At 41.8% G+C, this 24,877-nt stretch overlaps 1 long non-coding RNA gene and 2 pseudogenes across 2 annotated transcripts; 1 reads left to right on the forward strand and 2 right to left on the reverse strand.

Annotated features, from left to right (window-relative positions):
* The first annotated feature begins 4,984 nt into the window (after positions 1-4,984).
* On the forward strand, positions 4,985-7,551 carry LOC119266114 (annotated as a pseudogene).
* Positions 7,552-9,376: 1,825 nt separating this feature from the next.
* Positions 9,377-11,254, reverse strand: LOC119266115. Of its 2 annotated transcripts, none has more exons than XR_005131862.1 (3): positions 11,157-11,254; positions 10,481-10,585; positions 9,377-9,655 (listed from the first exon to the last, which is right to left on the reverse strand). It is a non-coding gene; the product is annotated as an uncharacterized LOC119266115 (long non-coding RNA). The 2 variants fall into 2 exon arrangements; XR_005131863.1 differs by having other exon boundaries at positions 9,377-9,660.
* Positions 11,255-14,924: 3,670 nt separating this feature from the next.
* LOC119361604 lies at positions 14,925-19,710 on the reverse strand (annotated as a pseudogene).
* Positions 19,711-24,877: the final 5,167 nt, after the last annotated feature.

Below are 24,877 nucleotides of genomic sequence, written 5' to 3' on the forward strand. Positions count from 1 at the left end.
GGTGGTGGCGCCGCCCTTTGGCGGCGGGGCGGCCTTGTTGCGCAGGGTGGCCGGCGGCGCGTCCTCGGCCCAGATCTGGGCCCTTAGGGCCCCATCTGGGTCCTAGCGAGCCGGTCCCTGGGCGTGGCCTCGTTGTCTGCGGCGTGGTGTGGAGGAAGAGCGGCTCGGATTTGGGCAGGCGGCACCGCCGGCATGCCGCCAGCAGCGCGAAGGCGGGAGCTTTGCGGGCCCACGAGGGCTCGGCCGGGCCTGTGGGCCCATGGGCCTGGTGTGCTCCCGCTATTGTGTTCAGACGGTGGAGGTGGGGCCCTCCCGCGTGCCGATGGTGCTGATGCCCTAGTCCTGGCTCTGACTCTTCGCCGTGCTATCCTCACTTCGCGGTGCCGTGGTGAGACGGCGTGGGGGCCTCATGACCGCGTTGGCGCACGATGGTGGTTTGTTTGGTGGCAGGCTCCGGGGCGCCCGAAGTGCGGGTTGGGATCGGGGGAAACCCCTATCGGCATGGCCAACACCGGCGCGGTGGCGCATGTGGGTACCACCTGACCTTCCGGGAGGGCGTCGGGGCTACCCTTCCTCTCGCCTCGTCGTGTACCGGGGGAAACCCTTGGCAGCAGCGTCGTCATCGTCGCGATCCTTCTTGGAGGTGTTGATAGGTGCCGGCGCTTCGGAGTCTAGGAGTCTAGTGGAAGATCTTGGTGGGTGCTGCGATCGCGAGGCTTCTTCATTTTTGTTGATCCGCCGTTGTCGGCATTCGTTTCTTTTGCTTTTCTCTGTTGTTTCTTTTGGGCGTGACTGTGCTGCTTCCGCCCCAGCACCTATCCATGTATGGTTCGGTTGGTTGCTTTGTATACAAAGCGGGGGGAACCCTTTTTCGGCAAGAACATTGTGATGTTTACAGTTTGAGGAAACATGCTAACCTTTAGTTGTATGAGTGTTGTTGTGTATTATGTCCAGCTGTTACTTCTCTGTTATTTCTGTCCAGTTTTTACTACTCTGTTGTTTGAAATTCTGTATATATTGGAAATAACTCATGTACTATGCATTCCCAGCTTAAATTGTTATCACTAAAGTAGTCTGTGCTCACTCGTTGATGAAACCTACAAGTACTGTGTGTCCTGTTTCTGCTTGTAACCTCCAATGCTTAGTCCATATAGCACATTGATCTGTTAATAGAATTCAGAAACAAAACTGTGATGTTTACAGTAATTATATTACTTGCACGTAACAATTGTAGAACTTGCTAACCTATAAATGTGTGCTGTCGTGCGGCGTGAAACTCTTCTCTTCTTTTTTTGTGCCACATTGGCTTTACTGACCATGTTTTCTTCTTCAAGTAAAAGGAACACAGTCTATAAGACATGTTGTGTCTGCCATGCCTGAGCACTGCATCTGCATCTGCCTGTTCATGATCTTTCCCCTTCTACTGTAGTTTATGTTGCTTTGTGGCTTTTACTTGTGTTGTCTTTCTTATCTAGTCTCTTCCATTTCTCTGCCCAGTAAAGAAAAAAAAATCAGCAAGTTTGCTGTAGCAGCTTGTAGGGGCCAGATTTCTACACCCATTTCATGAGTTTATTTTGTCAAGAGTCGGTTTCCTGGGTTGCTCAGAATGGATCAGAATGCATTTGTGTATAAGCGTATGGAACGCATCTGCATTGGGTGGCTTTGCCGTTGCGCAAAACATATAGACTGCAAACACAACGCCACCGTCACCCGCTCCCACTTGCTTCAACTTTAATCGATCATATCCTTTCTGTAGCAGTAGGATTTATTCTCTTCAACTCCCACAAGAAGATTGCTATATAGGAGTACTAGGCTAGCGTTTATAAAAGACTTTAACTGATTGGCTGACACATATAGTAGAACAAAGAGGTGAGATTAATGGTTACTGTATAACATGCCAACAACTAATATAGGGAATTTTTGAGCTGTACGTCATATCACACACAATCAACATCCCATCTTACGCTTAGATACTACTCACTCTGTAAACTAATATAAGACCTTTTAGATCATCACTTTAGTTGCAACACCAGTCTGTAGCAGAGCAGAGCAGCGTCAGTCTGCTATAGCTTGTTTTTCTCGAACTCAGAAATTCTCTACCAGTTAACTTGGACGACATGAATCAAAGGATAATGCATAATTAATTTCCACAGTATAATTGCCGAATTATTTATTGATTTGCCTCCAAAAAGACAGAGCTGAGACGACTGTTGTCCAAACATAGATACAGCAAATACAAGAAATATATGCAGATAACCAATTCAGGAAATATGTTCTTAATTGAAAGAAACAAAGATCATACAACCAACTGATACTACCAGGTGACCTCAAAGGACAAACTGTCTACTGTACAGACAATGGAAAGAAGCCCGTATTGTCATTGACAAACGCTCTTGTGGAGCCTTCCTAGTAATTCATTTTCCAATATTTCCCAGTTCAAATATAGACTCAATTCTGAAAACACAAAAAACAGAAACAAAAAAAAAAAACCTGAATAGGAGCATTTGCTCGTGCTGCTTCGCATGCTTAATAAGATCAGAATAATACAACACCCATCCTATTTGTAGCCACCAATCATCCAGGGGAGGGGAGTTGCTTCCCGTCCCATCCAGATCCACCCATTTCTCTCCTCCGGTGGATCGGCAGTCCCATCCAGATCCACTCTTGGAGTCCGGATCTGCTTCCGGTGTCCTCCGGAGAGCACTTGACAGAGCTCGGCAGCGGCTAGACACCGGAAGCACTGCCGATCTACGGTGATCTTTCTTGGATTTCTTTTACACCATCTGCGTCCTTGCTTTCTTTTACACTAGTATGATGGCGACTGGTATTGTCACTTGCACGGGACAATTTTTTTTTCTTATCAAGAGGCTTAAAGCCTTGGTTACCACCAATAGAAGCTAAGAAAAGTGGCACTTTTAGATGCACCCCGCGAAAAAAGAGGCAGAAAACATATACGGATGTTTCCCCTGTTTCCTCAAGTTGCGATGCCTCTGTATTTTTCACCAAAAATGGGCATGCATTTTCTAGAATTCGGTATCTTTTGAGAATTTCATAACAGAGCTCCCCAAATATTTCATTGCCCTGGAGACAGGCTTTGTTTGGTTGTCCGGGATCCCTGTCTTCTCCCTGGATGAGAACACCCTACGAAAAATCTTGCCCTAGTTTTCTTGCCTGTAATACAATTGCAGGCTTGTTGTATACTCTTGACTGTAAAATTTACTTCCATATATAATGCTAGGTTTGCCCTGCCTAAACAAGCTGCAATTGTCTTGCAGGATAGATTATCCCAATAGGAGTAGCTCACACCCACCACGGGGTGAGGAGGACCATGGTTCTTCCGTGAAGCTTCCCAGGAGCTTCATAGCAAACTGAGCACAAAGACTTGGGTTGGGTGGACTCTTGGAGATCTAGCCATTTCTCTCCTCCTAGTGTGTGTTTCACAGCGCTCGTGTCCAGAGAGATCGGAAGCAGCACCGCCATCGCAGCGATCTAGGGTCAGCGTCCCTCCCACCTTGAACCACCTTTTGGTTGGATTTCCTTTACTGCATCTGCATGTTTGATTTCCTTTGCTTAGACACTACTCCCTCCGTTCGGAATTACTTGTCTCGGAAATGGATGTATCTAGAATACATCTAGATACATCCATTTCCGAGACAAGTAATTCCGAACGGAGGGAGTAGGTACTTCTTGCTCTCATCATATCATGCTATAGTTTTGACGGCCAGTGGTATTTACGGACAATTTCTTTTTTTGTACTCCCTCCGTTCCCAAATACTTGTGTTTTTAGGCATTTCAAATGGACTCAACATACGGATGTATGTAGACATATTTTAAAGTGTGGATTCACTCATTTTACGCCGTATGTAGTCACTTGTTGAAATCTCTAGAAAGACAAGTATTTAGGAACGGAGGGAGTAGTATATATTAGCTTACATAGACAACTTGGGAGGGATTGTGTATTTTCCCAAAGTTGCCAGGTGTTTGTATTTTTCACCTACAATGGACATGCATTTTGTAAATTTCTGGATCTATTGAGAGTTTCTCGACAAAGTGCCCAAAATGTTCCTTGCCCTGGTGACCCTGCCTCATGTCAATGTTGACGCCCCTGCCCCCTCCATGTGACGTAGAAATACAATAAAGCTCGCCTGCCGTGGTCGCTTTGCATACTTTACTTACTGTGTTGTTGAAAAATAGAATTCAGGTTCAGCAATCTATTTTATAACAAACCATTTCTGAAAAAGGGGGAATTTCAACAAGACAGCAAGGGATATAGACCGGAGGAAGACAACTAGAGCAGACAACTCTTTGATGTTTCTTTCTTTCGGAGGGTGGGAGATCTCTTCAATGTTTGAACTGCATCATATGTGTTCTTTTTGTTGTGAACTGTCCTCCCAAGTCTCCTTGTCACTGTTCTACTCCCTATGTCCCAAAATAAGTGTCTCAACTTTGTACTAACTTTAGTACTCCCTCCGTCCCAAAATTCTTATCTTAGATTAGTCTAGATATGGATGTACCTAATACTAAAACGTGACTTGATTCATCCGTATTTAGACAAATCTAAGACAAGAATTTTGGGACGGAGGGAGTACAAAGTTATATTAAAGTTGAGACACTTATTTTGGGACCGAAGGAGTATATGTTAATAAATCTCATTTGAATATATCAGTGTGTATTCCACGACATATAAATTGAGTAAAGCTTGCATTGTACGTACATGATTTCTAGTCATAGCAAAGTATAGTTGTTAATAATTCTCAAAAAAATAAAGTATAGTTGTTTATAATTGCAAAGACATATTGAAACTTTATAACATTATTTGCATTTCATGATGTTTCCCTTACTTGCTGATGTGTCTTTTGAAACTAATTAATTACATTGGTGGAATTTGACTGCAAAATTTACTTCCATACTGCTAGTTGTCTAATGCTAGTTACTTCCACTGTTTGCTGACAGGACGTAAATATAGGTCCAGACTCCAGCCACAATGAGTTTATCTGCTGCCATCGGGTTCATCAGTGGCTTCAATGAGTGTGTCACTCTCTGGCAGTGGTCCAAATCTTCCATTTCATCTCTGTACTTCCGATGGAGTGGAGGTCTCCAGGATCGTGTATTGCAGTAGGAGAGTGGCCTGCAACGTCTCAGAGATACTCTTCCTGCAATGTACGACCTCATTAATAAAGCAGAGTGGAGGAGCCACGAACATAGTGTGGCCGATCTCCTTCCAAATCTCAGGGATGCAGTGTATGAGGCTGAGGACCTTCTTGATGAGTTCAAATGGTACGAGAAGAAGGTACAAGTGGAAGGCAATGCAAGCCAATCTCCTTTCATTGAATTCTTTGATGCCGTCATCCAAGGCAACTTCGACAAACTGAATGATGTCCAATTGAGATTGAATCATCTTTCGAGTCAGCTCGATAATATGGGACTTCGTGGAGTTACACAACGCTTTGACAGGTTAGTCAGGCAAGAGACCACCTCTTTGCCAAATGAAACAAAAATATTTGGTCGTGACAAAGAGCTGAAACAGATATTGGGATTTCTCAATGTACCCAAAAATTCAAAACGCAAGAGAGCAACTAGTTCAATCAATGCATCAGCAAGCACGTCAGCAAGCAACCAAGTTAGAAATGAACCAAGAATATTGAATCTTCATGTTTTGCCAATAGCTGGAATTGGTGGTGTTGGAAAAACTACTTTGGCTCAACATATTTGTAGTCATCAAAGAGGGAAGTCTCACTTTGAGCTGATAATTTGGATTTGTGTCTCAGATGACTTTGATGTGAAGAGATTAACCAAAGAGGCTATACAATCATGTACTGGAAAGGAGGCGACAACTGATAATTTGGATTATCTTCAGCGTGCTGCTCTCTAACCATGTGAGCAATAGAAGGTTATTGATAGTCCTTGATGATATGTGGGATGATGCCTTGAAAGAAAATGGGCAGTGCTGGAAGAGGTTTTGTGCACCTTTTAGAAATGTACAAGAGGGAAGTGCGATGTTGGTCACCACTAGATGTCCAAATGTTACCAAGGGGGTGGGCACAATGGGGCCTGTTATATTAGAAGGTCTAAAGGATGACGTCTTTTGGGATTTCTTCAAATTGTGCTCGTTTGGAACTGAGAATTCTAACAATTATCCTGAGTTAGAGTGCATCGGTAGAAGTATACTTTCTAAATTGAAGGGTTCTCCTTTGGCCGCCAAAACTTTGGGACGTATGTTAAGCATGGACATACAATCATCACACTGGAATTCCATACTTGAGAGTGAACTGTGGGAGTTGAAACAAAAGGAAACTGATATTTTGCCTGCCCTTCGATTAAGCTACATGTATTTGCCATTCTATTTGAAGCAGTGCTTCTCATTCTGTGCTATGTTCCCCAAGGGTTGCAAATTTGAGAAGGCAAGGTTAGCTGAAATTTTTGTAGCAGAAGGCTTTGTGGAACCTCAAGGTGGTATTCAAATTCAAGATATTGGATGTCAGTATTTTGAAGACCTTGTAGCACGGTCCTTCTTTTAAAGAGTCAGTGGTGGATATGTAATCCATGACTTGTTGCATGATAAAGGTTTGATAAAGGTTTCAGAGCACGTTTGCTTCATTTTAAGAAATAAGAGTGACTTTGATAAAGTTCCACAGAATGTACGTCATCTCTACATACTCCAGAGTAGTGACTTTGACCATTCTGACATGTTGAGCCTATGCAAGTACGTGAAGCTACGTACCATTATTTGCAAAAAGAAATTAGGCAGAAAAACAGGATTAGTAATGGAACAGTGGTGTACTTCTTTTCTCCGTGTGCGGGTAATTTCTTTTGCCTCCGTGGATAATTTACCCGATAGTATTGGGAACTGGAAGCATCTTCGGTACCTTGAAATCTGCTCAACTTGCTCATTCAAAAGGATTCCTTCAAAATTCTGTTGGCTATATAATATGCAGATTATATATGCCAAGAAATGCAAGCTAGTAAGCTTGCCGGTTGACTTTGGTAAGTTGATCAGCTTACGGAAATTTGAATTACATGGACTAATCCTTGATTCAGCCGATGATGAGGGACGAGGAATCAGGTGCTTAAAGCATCTAAACCAGTTTCGTGGACACTTGGAAATGGCTAACATTGCCATCCTAAGTAAGGATCATGCAGCAGAAGTTGGATTGAAGTATAAGAAATATCTTGATAAGTTGATATTGTGTATGCGGCGTGATTTAGGCCTCCCTGAGTCTTATATCCACAACAATGATATAGAAGCGCTTGAAGTTCTGCAACCTCCTGTCAGCCTCAAGTTTCTCTTCATCAAGAATTATGCCGGTGTCTCGCTCCCAAGTTGGTTTCAACCACAAAACTTGGCAAGCTTAAAATTACTTACTTTTGATGGTTGTGTTGGACTGAAGAGAATATCTTCCCCCATGATCTCATAGAGCATAAACCAAAATGAGATACATGCAATTGGTATTTTCATGTCCCTGACAGAACTAAGCATCAATAGGTGCGGAAATTTATCGAGCCTAGAAAATTTTCTGCATCCATATTATATACCAGCCATCAAGAAAATAAGAATTGGCGGTTGCAAGATGTTAGAATCAGTACCAACTGAAGTGTTTGGGGATTTTCACTTTCTTGAAGAACTCTTTATAGACAATTGTCCAAACATTCGTCTCCAAAGACTGGTTTCGCCGTCCCTCAAGAAGCTCCATCTGTGGTTTTCTAGTCTCTTTTGCAATATTGATTGCTGCTCCCTCACCTACTTTGATTTTCGTTGTGACTCTGTCACGTCCATCCCTTGCACCACTCTACAAAAGTGGAGTCTTCCGGCTCTACAGAGGTTGGAAATTTCGTGCCAGTCTCTTATATCTATTGGAGGCTCCCCTACCCATTCCATTTCTACAGGAACTGGTAGCATTAGACCATTTCCATCCCTTTCTTTCCTGGATGTTAGATTCTGTTACAAATTGACAACCCTTGATGGCATCCTAACACAAGAATACCTACCTGCTATTGAGAGAATTGGCGTCGCATTTTGTCCCGAGTTACTGTACCTGCCAGTTGAAAGGTTTGTGAGTTCCCCTTATCTGAAGCATCTGCGCATTTATGCTTGCCCAAGTCTCAACTGGCAAAGGGGGCTGGTGTTGCCATCATATCTCCAAAGTCTCTCCTTAGAAAGATGTGGGGATATCTCTCCATATGTTCCCAGCTGCCTACAGAACCTCACATCCCTCGTCTTGCTGAGCATTGGTAGGTGCCAGGGTATAACATCCATTCCTGGTGACATTTGGAGCAGTAATCTTGCATCACTTAAGGATCTGAGGATTTATGAGTGTCCAGACCTAGTTTCATTTGGTGGAGCAGAGGCAGTTGCAAACATAAAGAAGGTTAAGATATACAAATGTCCAAAGTTAAAGGAAGCGGATCAGATCGATAGATGACCAGCCAAGGTATTTGTGCTTACACATATTTCCCGTCCAGCTTTTACTTATATATTGTTCGAAATTCCCTATATACTGGAAATAACTGATGTAATGGGCAGTAGCAATCCAACTTAAACCATTAACTGTAAAGTATGCTTGATTTACTTACTGATTTTTTTGACAAGGAGGTTAAAACCACCAGCCTCTACATCATCAATGCGCATAACCATCTTGTTTTTGTTTGTTACTTCCAATGCTTAGTCCGTATAGAATGATGATCTGTTAATATTTCCAGAAAGAAAAGTCCGTATGCAATCGTGATCTGTCAATATTTCCTGAAAGAAATGTTTGATGTTCGCAAATTGCTTGCATGTGACGCTGGCATCTACATGTATTGTTATTACTAAATTGTTTGTTTCAATGTTTAGTTCATGTAGAATATTTGATCTGTTAATATTTCCTTGGAGGAAACCCGTGTACTGTTGTGTCGTGAAACTCTCCTTTTTGTTATTTGCCACATAGGCTTTACTGACCTTGTTTTCTTCCTCAATGACAGGCGCGCAGGAAGCCATAGCTGCATTATTTGGAAAATTGGAAAACCTGAGGACAACGAGGCTTTATGCCTCCGGTCTCCCCCAGCTAGGAGCCTCTCCCTTTTAGGCCTCATTTGGTTGTTGGGCAGGAAAAAACCAGGGAAATAAACCCCCTAGGGGAGATTCTCCTGTGCTCACAAGATCCCTCCCACCACGTGGGAGAAGTTCCCACTGCCCTGGGTGGCCAAATGGCAACAAGGGGGAGGGAAGAAAGTCCCACAGATAACACACAGACTTAGCCCTTCATCATACACAGATAACAATAGACTTGTACATACAAAATTTCACAGCCTTCATAGAAAATTCTACAGATAATAACTGACAATAGATAAGAATTTCACAAATAATTCTAAAAACACATACAAAATTTCAGAATTCCTGTAAACTAGAAAGAAATATTACAATTGATAACCATCAGTTCACCAAGGTTCAAATACCGTCCGGTCCACATTTCACTGCGACATGTGTTGGCCTAAACCGTTTTCACGTGCCATCATCGTTCAACTTTGTTCACAACAACAAAAGAACTTGAATTATCAATTGCCATGTCAGAGGCAGAGGGACTTTTGAATAAGATTAATTGCAAAGCAACAACCACTAGCCCTACTCGGGTCTTCTCTCCACTTCGCATCGACATGAGGTACCGCAACTTGATGATCACTGAACTACACAAAATTAAGTTAGCACTAGTTCACAGTTTCAAAAGACTATTTCTAAGTATATAAACAGATTAAGATGAAATGGTATTAACCAACATATTGTATGTGCAGTGTGCATAACAAAACCAAGACCACATTACTTGCGAAAAGAATATAATTTCTTCAATCTTCTTTGAAGATCTATAGAATACTCAGATTCAGAATGTCCTAAGAACCAGATTGTGCGAAATCATGTACATGAACATTGCCAACTGCTCCTCGACAACAACACGCGACGTGCCCTTCAATAGTTCCTCTCTTTTAAGATATCCACGATAGACTTAAAAATCTCAGGTTCCATCTGAAACTCAACCCTAGACCAACTCTCATGACCTTCTAATATTTCCTTAACCTTTGAAGCCCCGGATAAAGATGATGTGTGAACTGGATGTTTTTCCTCATAAAGGCAAGCATATAAAGCGGGAACCAAAAGGAAAAATAGTTCATCGTCTTCTTCTTGTTCTTGCAAGATAATCTAATTTTATTTCTCCTAGAATCCATCACTATTATACCCAATGAAAACAAAATTAATACAACAATAATAATTATAGATAAAGCACTAATAATGCCATCTCTATGCTGCAAAGAAAGCTCAGGAGTGAATACAGAGATAATACCATCTCTATTGTGACATCTACATACATAATTAAGAGCAACAATTTTCTCATATACTAAAATAAGAACACTTTCATTACTAGGCACAGAAAAATAACATCACAAGAGCAGTAGTTTTGCATAATTTAAGCTTCCTCAAGGACCATGTCAAGAGGATGTCTGTGTCACATACCTTTCTTGCCCTGAGTGAAATCTTTCGAAAGGCACCAAGCAATTTTACACAAGGTCTTCAGATAAAGCCAACTTCTAATTTCAGAGCAGACCTACAAATCAGCACCTACTAGAAATCAATGGTCACTCATGAGTTAGACAAACCAAGCAAAATATATGTTCGATTCACAACCAAATAAGCTAGGATTGATCAAATGCAACTGTGAGTACAGGACACATGTCATTCTTCCTGTATACCACTCCATTTTTCAACTAAATAGAACACAATGAAATGACTCTATTAGTGTACATGGTAAGCTAATATTCCTTTAGCAATTCAGGTGGTGAACCATAAATTGGAACATGCTGTTTCAGTTTGCAGCCAACATACATATGCACTAACGCACCAGGATGGTTGGATTAATATATGATCTGTGATGATAAGATAATACTCCAAGGTTTTGCCTGACAGATTAACAAACCAAATAGTTGCTCTTTTACACGCACTTTCAAGACCCTAGAATGTTTGGAATATAAGATACGACAAGATAAACAGAGTATCTCTTGAAAGGACATTTTGCACCAATCCTACCTCCTTGAATTAACCCACCCACAAACAAATTTGCCCTCTTCACAATATACTAGAACATTGTGCATATAGATTAGCATAACAGGGAGGTAAGGGTGGCTGTGCTCACTTGTGAGGTCAGGTTAGTTAGATGCACTGCAAAACGTTCAATGTTCTTCAGTACAGCTGCTCACTTGGGTACAAATTTCAGACAACAGAGAAGGTCCTTGGTCAGTACAGCTGCTCACTTGGGTACAGCTGCTCACTTCTGTATAGGCGCTCGTCAGTTCATGTAGCAGAAAAGAAATCACCATGGCGAAGAAAAATGGTTAGTGGAAGAGGAGAAGGAGGGGATGGCCTTGGTCAGAAAGAGGAGGATGACCTCTGGGCAGAGACGAGATCCGGGAAGAGGGAGGATGATGACCCCGGTCGCCGTTGCCCCCGCCGGAGGAGCAGTTCATGGAGGTGTAGGCGGTGGTGCGTCGCCTCCGGTTGCTTGGCGGAGCCTTGGACGGAGGAGGGCAGAGCGTCGCTCTCGGATCTTGCCGCCGCCGCCTCTCATTCGCGAGACCGAGAGAACGAGGGTTTCGTCCCCGACCACTGGAGGCGTGGAAGGCTCTCCCAGGGAAAAGGCGTGGAAAGGGCCGGGCTACCCCCATCTCGTGGGCCACCAAATGACCGGGTGGATCACCCCAGGGCTAGGTTGGCTCGTGGGTTCCCAGCCCAGGGAACAGGCAGGGATCCCGGGGGGAAACCTTGAAACCAAACGAGGCCTTAGCAGTTTTATTATCCCATGAATAATTCCATCTGCAATACCATAACTATCAGTTCCCAGTTTGCACGCTCGTAATCTTGTTGTAACTTATGAAAACGACAGAATCACTGCATAACTATTCAGTGCCCAGTTTGCATATGCATTTTATGTGTTTTGGTGCATCGTAGTTGACTGGCCAACTCTCTAATGCGGACCCATGTTGTATCTGCGACTTCTTGTATGGTTTCTGTTCTTAGCCTCGCGGTTTCTACTTGTGCTTTCTGTCTTTCTTTCGTATTTTGTATTACCTTTTTCTCAGGCCTGTATGACGACCTGTGTGGCCATGTCGATGGTTCCACCTGCTAGAAAATGAGTTGCACCACTTTGGTGTGAGTCCGAGAGGTTATTTTTTATCCTAGTTAGTCTGAATAACAAGCTAGTCCGAGATGGTTCCAGGTTTCAAAAGAAATGTTTACTACACCCTCCATTTCTAAATATTTGTCTTTCTAGAGATTTCAACAAGTGACTACATACGGAGCAAAATGAGTGAATCTACACTCTAAAATATGTCTATATACATCCGTGTGTGGTAGTCCACTTGAAATCTTTAAAAAGACAAATATCCGTATGTGGTAGTTTATTGTAGCAGTTTTGCATGGGCAATATTTCGCCTTGGATGATTATTCCAGACTGCAACAAAATTAAAATAAACTCCCTTTATTTATGTTTGATGGCTGGAAGAAAGCAAGATGGGTCCGCATTAGAGAGTTGGCCAGTCAGCTTAGTACGTGTATGAACAATTAATGAACACTTTTGGCATGTTAAAGATCATGAATGTGTTTTACCATGTATGGATGGGCACTGCGTCCGCATCTTCATCTTGATTAGTCTCAACAATGAAGTCTTTTGGCATTTGAGGTGCGGTCTGGAACTGTTTGATGTATTCCTTTCTGTTCCAGGATTTCTTCTCTTCAACTCTCACTAGAATGATGCTGTAGCGTTTACAATATGGTTTCCTCACAACTTGAACTAATTGGTTGACACTGAAAGAAAGAGTTGAGATGGCTATTGTATAAGATGCCAACAGCTATTACATGAGATATTTTCTGAAACAAAATGACCATCTAATAGACAATTGAAAGTGCCATAATATTATATCCAAACTGGAGGTGTCCATCACTGTCTATACGTGCTGGTGGGGTAAGCCAAACTGTTGCAGCTCGAGGTGCAGAACAGTTAACTTGTTGCAAACCAAACTGTTAAAGATCTGGAATGTGTTTTACCATGCATGCATGGATGGGCACTGCGTCTGCATCTTCATCTTGATTAGTCTGAACAATGAACTCTTTTGGCATTTGAGGTGTGGTCTGGAACTGGTTGATGCAACTCATTGGTTGATTCATCACTAGCTATTTTGGTGTTTGATGCTGTAGCGTTTCCTCCCTCTTCCAGGATTTCTTCTCTTCAGCTCTCACTAGAATGATGCTGTAGCGTTTACAATATGCTTTCCTCACAACTTGAACTGATAATAGGATAGGCATGTAATAGGATAGGCATGTAGTGCTCCTATTTTGTTTGTCTGCCGGTTGTGGCTTTTTGATTAGGCTCGTATGAGCGTTCTGTTTTCATTTCGTACTTTGAGACACTGGAGACTTTTGATACTGGTTTTGTTTTTAATAATATGAGCCGTATGCATCTTTCTGATGCAGAGGCTGGGGTAACCCCCCTTTTCAAAAAAAAAACAACTTGAACTGATTGGTTGAAACAGAAAGAAAGAAGAACACAGAGCTGAGATTGCTATTGTACAACATGCCAGCAGCTATTACATGAGATATTTTCTGAAACAAAATCACCATCAAACAGACAACTGAAATTGCCAGAATATTATATCCAGCTCCTAAGAATACAAAAACAGAGCAGTTGGAAATGATTTACAGCGGTAGGGTAATAAACCAAACCAAACCAGAATAGGATATTTTGTTTTGGCCAGTTGATCCTGGTGTTGTGAATACATATATACTATCTATCATAGCCACTAGCCATCAAGTAATTCAAGTTCCTATTTACCACAGCCAGACGGACGGCCAAAAGAATACCAAAAGGAGCTACTGCCAAACCACAGGGACAGAACAACAAAAAAAGAACAGTAGTGTGGTGCAGCAGAGCAGCTGCTGCTTAAGGTTCAGAGTTATAGGCGCCCTGAATTTGTTGTTGATTGCAGTAGAGTATGAATGTTCTTGGATTCAATCCGTCCTTTGCCTTGAAATCCATACATGAACAACACGTCCGTCCTCTGCATGACAAATGTGTCTGGAATTGTCCATCACTGTCTGTACGTGCTGGTGGCATGCTTTGCCTGCCGAATACCGACATCCTCGGTATCAAAAACATAATATTGCGTACGATGGAGACAATAACAAGAACAATAGCACGGTAAGACATAGATAAAAAAAAGAGTAAGTTTTAACCAGTTATTTCCCATACTCCCATTGAGCTCCCAACTTGCTGAAAAATATGGAGTATGAAGGGCTAGTAGAGTAGAGGTTCTACCTTCAACCGCAAATCGCAATTCCTTGTGAAATAATCTGTTTTGTTCTATCCTGATGAACATGTTGCGGCTTGAGGTGCAGAACAGTTAGCTTGTTGCAAACCAAACTGTTCTCTTTACTTACTGACCCTAACCTAATAAGTGTAGTAAGAGTGATGCTCTGCTGGTAAAATTAAGGAGAGGATGCTACTCTACTCCAGTATCAACAGGAATGGGCAGAAACGATAAGCTTGATTCCTTTGAAAGATCAAGGGGATTAATTTCTTGCTTACAAGGGAATCAATTTGTCTAGTAGAAACTCTAGACCACGCAGGGGGCGGCTTGTTCCGGTGCGGCCCAAGGCCCTCGATCTTGTACTCCCTGCCATCCTTGAGGCCGCTGAACACCCCGGCACCACGCTGGTCGTCATCATCGCTAGTGTACTAAAGCGACAGATCGTCGGTGGTGTAGTAGATGCAGCTGGACCTGAGCTCCGGGTGCTCCCTCGTCAGACACATACAGCGAAGTGTTCATCCCGTCGAGCAGCGCAACGTCGCGGATGTTGTTCGTCTCTTTCCACCGCTCGGCACCGGCGTCGAGGACTTGCACCTTGAGTGTCAGCCGATGCGTAGTCTTGTCGAACTTCTTGTCTTGAGCACAACCATCAGCCGTCCGCCTGGCGCCACCACGAGGTACTTGCGGTGGTCCTCCCGACTGCACAGCAACAGCAGCCATGGCGCGACCACTCTACTGGTGAACATGCCGGGAGCATTAGCGTCCTGCTCCCATGCCTCCAGCGGTAGAACCTGCCCTCGTGGTGGACGACATCCTCGGTGCCATCCCGTGATGGCCCCCTCCGCAAACCGGTAGGCTTGGTCCCGACCATGGCGATGTTGTGACCTTCTCGCGGGGCGGCAGCCACCACATGCGGCCCTGCTCCGTGGCGAAGGCCACGGCGCGGTACTGTGGATTGGTGATGGGCATGGCCGCATGGCGATGGCGGCGGAGTCGGAGAGGACGACCTTGCGGTACAAGTAGCGGCACATCACGTCGGGGGGGCTGATGAACGACTTCTCCTTGAGCGAGTTGTCCAGCCGGTAGATATTCTTGTTGCATACAATACGTCATTCTTTCCTTTCTCACAAGGCGATTAGGACAAAGCATTCCTCCCCTCAATCTACATCAGTGAGCCGTGGATTCGCCTCCCCTTTTCCCACCTCTTCCGCGGCCGGTGGTGGGGAGGGGAATTTTGGTGCCTCGGCTCCGGCTTAGTAGATAGGTTAGTGTTTTAGTCCTTGTAGGGGCGATGCTCGGATGAATGACGGTGCTTCTTCTTCGAGTCAGTCTTCCCGGCTTTAATCCTCCTCAAGTTTTCCATCGGGACGGATTAGACGAAGCTCCGACATAGAGAAGATGAGGTGTTCCACGTGGTTCGATTGGAGATTAATGGTTCAATAATTAACTAGCCTTCCTCGATGCCCTAGTAAGTTGGTTGTCAAATGGTACCCCTCCGCGACTTGTCCTAAATAAATTGCTGCGAATTTACATCGACTATAACGAATTAAGAGTAGATGATGTTTCAACAAGTTAACAAGTTGGATTGATTAACCCGTCGCGACTTCCAACATTATCGCCTCTACTTTTGTTCGGGCTGATAAGGGGAAGCTTGTCTTCCTGCAAGGTCTTGGTTTCAGCGTGGGGTGTTAGGGTTTTGTGGAGATTGGTTTGCAGCAAGATTGGGATTGGCAAATGGCGGGATCAGGATCTCAGTCATCTAGGGAGAGCGTAGCAGAAGGCATGAAGCCTCGTTGTCCTCGGGTCTTCCACTTCCCAAATAATGCAGCTATAGCTTCACTGTCATTAAAGAAGAAAACAAGGTCAGTAAAGCCTATGTGGCAAATAAAAAAAGGGAGAGTTTCACGACACAACAACACACGGTTTTCCTGCAGGGAAATATTAACAGATCAATATTTTGTATGAACTAAACATTGGAACTAACATATTAGTGACTTGACACACCAGGTTAGCAAGTTTTTTTTTCAAAATATCACATGTAATTTCTGAACATCAAACATTTCTTTCAGGAAATATTAACAGATCATGATTCCATACGGACTTCTCTTTCCGGAAATATTAATTCCATATGGACTTTTCTTTCAAACAAAATATAAGAAAAAGTTTGACGAGAAATAAGAAATAAGTGTAAGCACAAATACCTCGGACGGCCATCTAACGATCTGATCTGCTTCCTTTAACTTTGGACATTTGTATATCTGAACCTTCTTTATGTTTGCAACTGCCTCCGCTCCACCAAATGAAACTAGGTCTGGACATTCCCAAATCCTCAGTTCCTCGAGTGATGCAAGATTACTGCTCCAAATGTCACCTGGAGTGGATGTTATACCCTGGCACCCACCAATGCTCAGCTTGACGAGGGATGTGAGGTTCTGTAGGCAGCTGGGAACATATGGAGAGATATCCCCGCAGCTCCTTAAGCTTAGCCTTTGGAGATATGATGGCAATACCAGCCCCCTTTGTCAGTTAAGACTTGGGCAATTAATAACCACCAGATGTTTCAGATGAGGAAAACCCACAAACCTTTCAGCTGGCAGGGATAGTAACCCAGGACAACATTTGACGTCAATTTCCTCAATAGCAGGTAGGTATTCTTGTGTTAGAAGGTCATCAAGGCTTGACAATTTACCATATAACTCAACATCTAGGGCTGCAAGGGACGAGAATGGTCTAATGCAACCAGTGCCCGTAGAAATGGAATTACAGCGAATTTTCAACCTCCGTAGAGCTGGAAGACTCCATGTTTGTAGTTCGATGGACACGACAGAGTCAGATAGAAAATCAAAGGAGATGAGGGAGCAGCAATCAATATTGCAAAAGGGACTAGAATCCCACAGAAAGAGCTTTTTGAGGGACGGCGAAACCAATCTTTGGAGGCGGATGTTTGGACAATAGGTTATAGACAATTCTTCAACGAAATGAAAATTCCCAAACACGTCAGTTGGAATTGATTCTAACATCTTGCAACTGTGAATTCTTATTTTATTGATGGCTGGTACATAATCCGGATGCAGAAAATCTTCTAGGCTTGATAAATTTTTGCAACTATCAATGCTTAGGTCTGTCAGCGACAAGAAAGTACCAATTGCATGTATCTGTGAGATCATCGGAAATGATATGCTCTTCATCCCAACAAAATCTACAAAATAAAGTGATGTTAAGCTTGGCAAGTTTTGTGGTTGAAACCAGCTTGGGAGCGAGACACCGACATAATTCTTGACATAGAGACGCTTGAGGCTGATAGGAGGTTGCAGACCTTCAAGCACTTCTATATCATTGTTGTGCATACAAAACTCAACGGTGCGTAAAGCAACTCGCATAATCAATATCAACCTATCGAGACATTTCTTATTCTTCAGTTCAGCTTCTGCTGCATGATCCTTACTTAGGATGCCAACATTATCTATCAACAAGTATTCACGAATTTGATTCAGATTCTTTATTGACCTAATTCCTCGTCCCTCTTGATTGGCTGGATCAATACTTAGTCCATTTAATTCAAATTTCTGTAAACTGGTCAACTTATCAAAGTCAGCAGGTAAGCTTCGTAGGTTGCATTTCTTGGCATATAAAATCTGCATACTATATAGCCAACAGAAAGTTGAAGGAATCCTCTTCAAATCACAAGTTCTGGAGATTTCAAGGTACCGAAGATGCTTCCAATTAGCAATACTATCTGGTAATTCATTTGTGAAGGTACAAGACATCACACGCATACGTGTAAGTTTAGTACACCAGTGGTCCATTACAAAGCATGTTCTTTTCCCCAAATTAACCTTGCAAATTAGGGTGCGTAGCTTCGTGTACTTGCATAGTGTCAACAAGTTGGAATCATCAAAGTCACTGCTAGGGAGTACGGACAGATGACGAACATTTGGGGAAACTTATCAAAGTCACTCTTATTTCGTAAGATGAAGCAGTCGTGCTCTGAAACTTTTTGTGCCATGTCATGCAGCAAGTCATGGATTACATATCGACCATTAACCTTTTGAAAGAAGGACCACGCCACAAGGTCTTCAAAATACTGATAGCAAATATCTTGAATGAGAACACCACCTTGAGGCTCCACAAAGCCTTCTGCTACCCAAATTTCAGCTAAGCATGCCTTCTCAAATTTGTAATCTTTGGGATACATGGCACAAAATGCAAAGCATTGTTTAAATAGAATGGTAAATACATGTAGCTCAACCGAAGGGCAGGCAAAATGTCGGTTTCCTTTTGTTTCAACTCCCATAGTTCACTCTCAACTATAGAATTCCAGTGAGATGCTTGAAGGTCCATGCTCAACATGCGTCCTAGAGTTTTGGCTGCCAAAGGAGAACCCTTCAATTTAGGAAGTATTCTTTGGCCAATATGCTCTAGCTCGGGATCATTGCCAAAACTCTCAGATCCAAAAGCGCACAATTTGAAGAAATTCCAAAATACGCCATCGTTCAGACCTTGAACTATAACATGCTCCATTGTGCGCACCCCCTCTGTAACATTTGGACATCTAGTGGTGACCAACATCATACTTCCCTCCTGGACACTTCTAAAAGGTGCACAAAACCTCTTCCAACAGTGCCCATTTTCCTTCAAGGTGTCATCCCACAGGTCATCAAGGACAATCAATAGCCTTTTATTGTTCACATGGTTAGAGAGAGCATGTTGAAGAGAATCCAAATTATCATTTCCCCCCTCCTTTTTAGTGCATGATTGTATGACCTCTTTAGTTAGTCTCTTCACATCAAAGTCATCCGAGACACAAGTCCAAATTATCAGATCAAAGTGGGACCTCACTCGTGGATGGCTGCAGACATGTTGTACCAAAGTGGTCTTTCCAACACCACCAATTCCAGCTATCACCAAAACAGGAAGACTCGATATTCTTGATTTTGTTGATGTGCATGTTGATGAATCGATTGAACTAGTTGCTCTCTTACGTTTTGGGCCTGTAGGTACACCGAGTAATCCCAATACCTGCTTCAGCTCCTTGGCACGAGCAAATATTTTTGTTTCATTTGGTAAAGATGTGGTCTCTGGCCTGACTAATTTGTCAAAGCGTTGTGCAATTCCATGAAGCCCCAAATTATCCAGCATACTTGAAATATGGTCCAACCTCGATTGGACATCATTAACTTTGTCGAAGCTGCCTTTGATGATGGTATGAAAGAATTCAATGAAAGGAGATTGGCTTGCATTGCCCTCCACTTGCACCTTCTTCTCGTACCATGTGAACTCATCAAGAAGGTCTTCGGCCTCATACACAGCATCCTTAAGATTCGGAAGGAGCTTTGCTACACAGTGTTCATGGCTTCTCCACTCTGCTTTGTTAATGAGGTCGTACATTGCAGGAAGAGTTTCCCTCATTCGTTGTAGGCCACTCTCTAGTTGCAAGACATGATCCTCAAGATGTTGTTTCTGTGAGCCACTCCATCAGGAGTGCAGAGATGAGATGGCAGATTTGGCCCACTGAAATAAAGTGACACATTCATTGAGGGCACCAACGATCCCAATGGCAGATAGGCTCATTGTGGTTGGCAGGTCCTGAAAGCAATCAGTGGACAAAATTAGCATCTTGGTAGTAATTTTTGTTGTTAGAGTATATAACAAGCGGACTATTTGTATGCAACAAGCCAACTACTGTTTTATTTATTTTCTCCAGATATGTTTCCATCAAAAATTCCCATGAAGTTAGTTTCAGTGGGTACGTTCGACAAATGTCATGAAGTGGAAACAAAGTTTTATAGTTTCAGTATGTCTTTGCAATTGGTAACGATTTTATAGTTTCAGTATGTCTTTGCAATTGGTAACGATAAGAAAGATATTGTACATCCACTACAAATCACGTATGTGAAATATACACAGACATATACAAATTAAAATGAGATTATTCACATGATGAGATAAGAAGAGCCTGGGGAGGACAGTGCACAACAGAAAGAGAGAGATGTCGTCCCTCATTTTGTGAATTTGCCAGACTCTAGAAGCAGTGCATGAAAATACCTCAAATAATGAAATAATAGCAGATTATCTTCTGATTGCTATAGCTAGTGCTCGCTTGCTGAAATTTCCCTCGATTTTTCTTTGAAAAATGGGTTGCTAAGCCAAAATAGATTGGTTGATTCTATTTTTAACAACACATAGAAAAAAAAGATCAGAAGAAGAAATGAAGCGGTACTTAGGAGAAATCAAGGTTGAAGCTCACCTGGATCGGCGTTGATTGCCGTCGACAAGAGGCTCGCTGTCAAATGCGCAGCAGCAGCAAGAGGAGGACGGGAGAGATCTTGGATGGGTGTGAAATGTGCGGGAGATGAGTCCAATGACAATCTCTTGGAAGGTGTCAACCCTCACATACATACATACAGCTTGTGGTCGGAAGTAGCAACCATGCTTTAATTTGTCACGGCCGGCCTCACACAGCTTTGTTTGTCCGCCTGCGGCAACACCGAGGAGAGTTGCTCCTTGTTGCGTATCTTAAACATACTAGTGTATGGGTTCTACTTTGCAATCACACAATTCAGACAGTTGGAAACATTTGTGATCATGATTGTGTGGTAACTGTACATATCAATTATGTACCAGGAAAAGAATCTAACATTAGCTCACACTTCATTCAGAAAAACATAAAAGGGCTAACAGGCAGTTATATGTCCACCCACCACTTCTAGCTGTGACTTCCTGAAAGAAATGGGAACAAAAAAGATATTACAGCCTCATGTTCCTTCCTTCTTTGGCTGTTATATTCGGCATGTTCTTCCCTGAAACTACACTTACAATTATATTTCCATGTTACAAGCCCTTGAGTTCCTCACCTGATAGATAATCACAGTTTCATATTCCAGTTTCTCGATGAGAAATGCATCAAAACAAATAAATATGAGCATATATCTTCATAAATTGGAACCTAATTAGACATAGAATCCTCTAAACAAAGGTGCTCATATTAAAATAAATAGAAATCAATATTATTTTCTTAGTATTATTTGAGAATATCCATTTTTTAGTAGGTTATTGCATAGTATGGAAAATTCCATAATGGAGACATAACCTACTCTAGAAACCGATCATGGCTTACATGTGCACCCTCACACAAGTATCGAATACTGAAGTACATATTTTTCGCACCTAAAGTGAAGTATCTGTATTAGTCTCAAACCACAACACCACATTATTTTATTTGGTAGTAATGCAATATCGACAAAAAGCATCAAGTTGACCTTGTTTACAACATCTGAATAAGATCTTTCAGAAACTTTGCATGTTTTCTACGTATATTTAGCTCTGTACTGACATGGTTCAGCCAAGTGAACATATCACAATATTGACTCACCTTTTCAGGACTGAACTTCAGCTTATATCTAACAAGCTATGGAAAAGTCCAAGCTCCTTGGACCAAAGTCATGTGTGCCCAGCTCACTAAGCTGATTTCTGAGCCCTCTCATCAGCTCCATCACATCACTGTTGTGCACGCAGTCAATTTTCTGCAAAAGCACATCAAACCTGTAAGCGGAACTGGTAATTCTACAGGAACAACGCAACTAAGGAACCTAACTGACCAGCTTCTCTTTTATAGCATTTCCAAGTTTAGAATCAGCAATAGCTATTTCACCGTCGCAATGCTTTGGCAATGCTTCAGCTCAACCACCTATAATAAAGTTATATTATGTGAGTTACATTGAGTAAGTAAACAAAAGTATACAGAATATAAGAAACATGACTCAGATATGAATTATCTCAGCAGCTTGTCAAGCACTTTATACCGCCAATGAATATTACAATGGATATCACCAGGAAGAAACATGTCAGTGTCTAACTAAACCATTCATCCTCTCATTATTTTGAGCACATAGCCTCAAAAAAAGTAAGTAAAGTCATGAATGTCACTTGTCACTTTTGTAAGTTGGGGGAAAAGCCTAGTATTCTAGGTAATCCACTGCGCAGACAAGATATCATCTATCAGCCTGCTTAAGTAAGTTCAGTTGTGGAGTGTTCCTTATGGTTCAAATAAGTTGTGCAGTTCTTAATAGCAGAAGAAAATACAGAGCATGGTATCAATGGTAATGTGATCTTTCGAGTACTTAATTAGAGGTCAATGAGAATTAACAAGTAGTGATTACATTTATATCGATAAGTTTCTTAATATCATGTGATATTCATATTATATCCAGATGGCAAATATCAAAATGCTCAAATCTGGAAGTTGCAGGAAGTAACTTGCTATGAATATTTTTATATTTAACTTCCAGTGTCGTTCATTTTACATGGAAAGTAACAGGAAAATCAATGTTTCTTGAAACAGGGATTCATGTGATTTACAATACGCAAAGACCCACTATAAGATGCAATATTAAGCTAATTTGTAAATTATGTTGGGACAAAAATGGTGGCACCATTTTCTTCAGAAATAAAGGACAAATAAGCATCCATTTAGCTGGGTGTTTAAGATAAAGTAATAAACCTTTGTCTTAGTTTTGTAGCGCACATCCAGCTGCTGCAACCCGAGTGTGAGATACCCAACTACACATGTCTAAAAGATCCAAGGAAGGCAGTGGCATCCTGGCTCAAGTACGCTATTAAACTTCCCAAACTGCTCTCTGATGGCCATGGTAAATTGATCAACTTAAAAACAGCAGCAAACATTGCCCATACTGCAGGCTTCTGATCACTCTAGTAGCACCTGGATATTTCATAGTATATCATAAGATCAACTAAGTAATAAGAAAGATGTTTAAAATGATGATATGCATAACACCTATGGATCTGATGACTTGTTGCGCCAATGGCGCAAATAACCGATTTAAACCAACATATATTTGCTTACCTAATCTTTCCTAGTTTTTGTTTCTTTGAAACTGTACTGTTTAGAATATATGTTTTACGCCGATGATTTTCTCAAACAATTTAATGGATCAGTTTGAAACTCCAACCCATATATCATTAAGAACATAGAATATACACATAAAGCATTTCATTATAGACATGGGGAATACATGGTTTCATACTTCCATGGCATATTATTCCCACAAATGGGTTCGGATATTCAGTGGCATGACGAAGCAAAAGGGAGATCCATGCACATACGGACCTCCAAATCCTAGATAAGTACAAAAGCAATTAGTTCGACACTAGGGATATGTATAATATGGATATTTTATCTCGGCAGGACAGTAAACCATTCCAACTAATTTCTTTTTTGACATAAATATTGGTGGAGATCGACACGCTGATCAGAAATCAAAGTTGTCAAATGATGAGATACAGTTCAGCAATGTCTTGAAAGTTTTCATGGGAATCATCCATATTCACTACTAACTGGAACAACAATGTAGGAAACAAAAGGAAAATCTCTCACCACGGAACTGCACCTTTTTTCTCCAAATAATCTACTTCCATGTACACAACACACACACACACACACACACACACACACACAGAGAGAGAGAGAAGAGTGAGATCATCTTGTTCTTAATTCTTTCTCAAGATCCTTCCTCTTCTCTTCTTCGTTCTATCAAGAAACCAATGAAATCAAGAGGCAAAAACTAATGCATAGACGTCTTGGACATGTATATTTGCTCACCAACCATGTATCTTCTACTGAAACTTTTGGTAATACTTGGCTGTCATTTTCCTTGATCTATATTATTCTTTCGCTGCATATAATATAACCAGGCATTGACAAGACACTTGCAACCCTGAATCACAGATGAGCAGATACGAGAATATAATATAATGATGGCGTTGGTACTTGCAACCCTGAATCACAGATGAGATGTAGACAAACCTCGGTTGGGATGATTTTCTTATTTATCTAGGCTATTGATTTTATGCTTTCCAAATAAGGCAAATTTAGAGGAACCAAGAATCTGACTTGTAGAGAATAAGCATGGATACACTAAGAATCATACATGTGAAAAAAGGACATTAAAAGCTATATTTAAAATGTAATACCTGTATACTTGGAGCTACAAAAAAAGCCTATTTTTCAGCAAGCCACACCTCTCGCAAGCCACTACCAAGGGAACGACTGCTTTTGTCAAGCCTCCATGGCAATTCTTCTACTTGTCTGCAGCTGCAATTCCTCCCGAAGCATAAACTAAAATAATCCAGCCCTGATCTGCATACTGTACACTAACCATTGTTCAGGCAAATGATAAGAGATTCATGAGAAACCAAGTGCCACCTGATATAATAGATAAAACAACCTATAACCCTATGGAGACAAAATGGAGACTTAAATGTAGTGAAACTTGGTATAGATGAAGTAGAGTGATACAATAGATTTAAAGATTTTTTGTCCAAATGAAGAATCCATTGTCATGCTCACAAAAGATGCAGAACAACACCAAACAATTTGTTAGATGCAAATGGTACATGGTGTCGTTACAAAAAAGACAGCTACATGAAAAAAATACAGGTAGCTTCTCATAACTGCAATATGCCTATGCTATTTGCATATTAGTTGCCAGACATCATAAGCGAAAATTCCATTAATTTCTAGATTTGATAGCAATTT

Source organism: Triticum dicoccoides, chromosome 2B (genome assembly GCF_002162155.2).
Source record: "Triticum dicoccoides isolate Atlit2015 ecotype Zavitan chromosome 2B, WEW_v2.0, whole genome shotgun sequence".
Classification (NCBI taxonomy): domain Eukaryota; kingdom Viridiplantae; phylum Streptophyta; class Magnoliopsida; order Poales; family Poaceae; genus Triticum; species Triticum dicoccoides.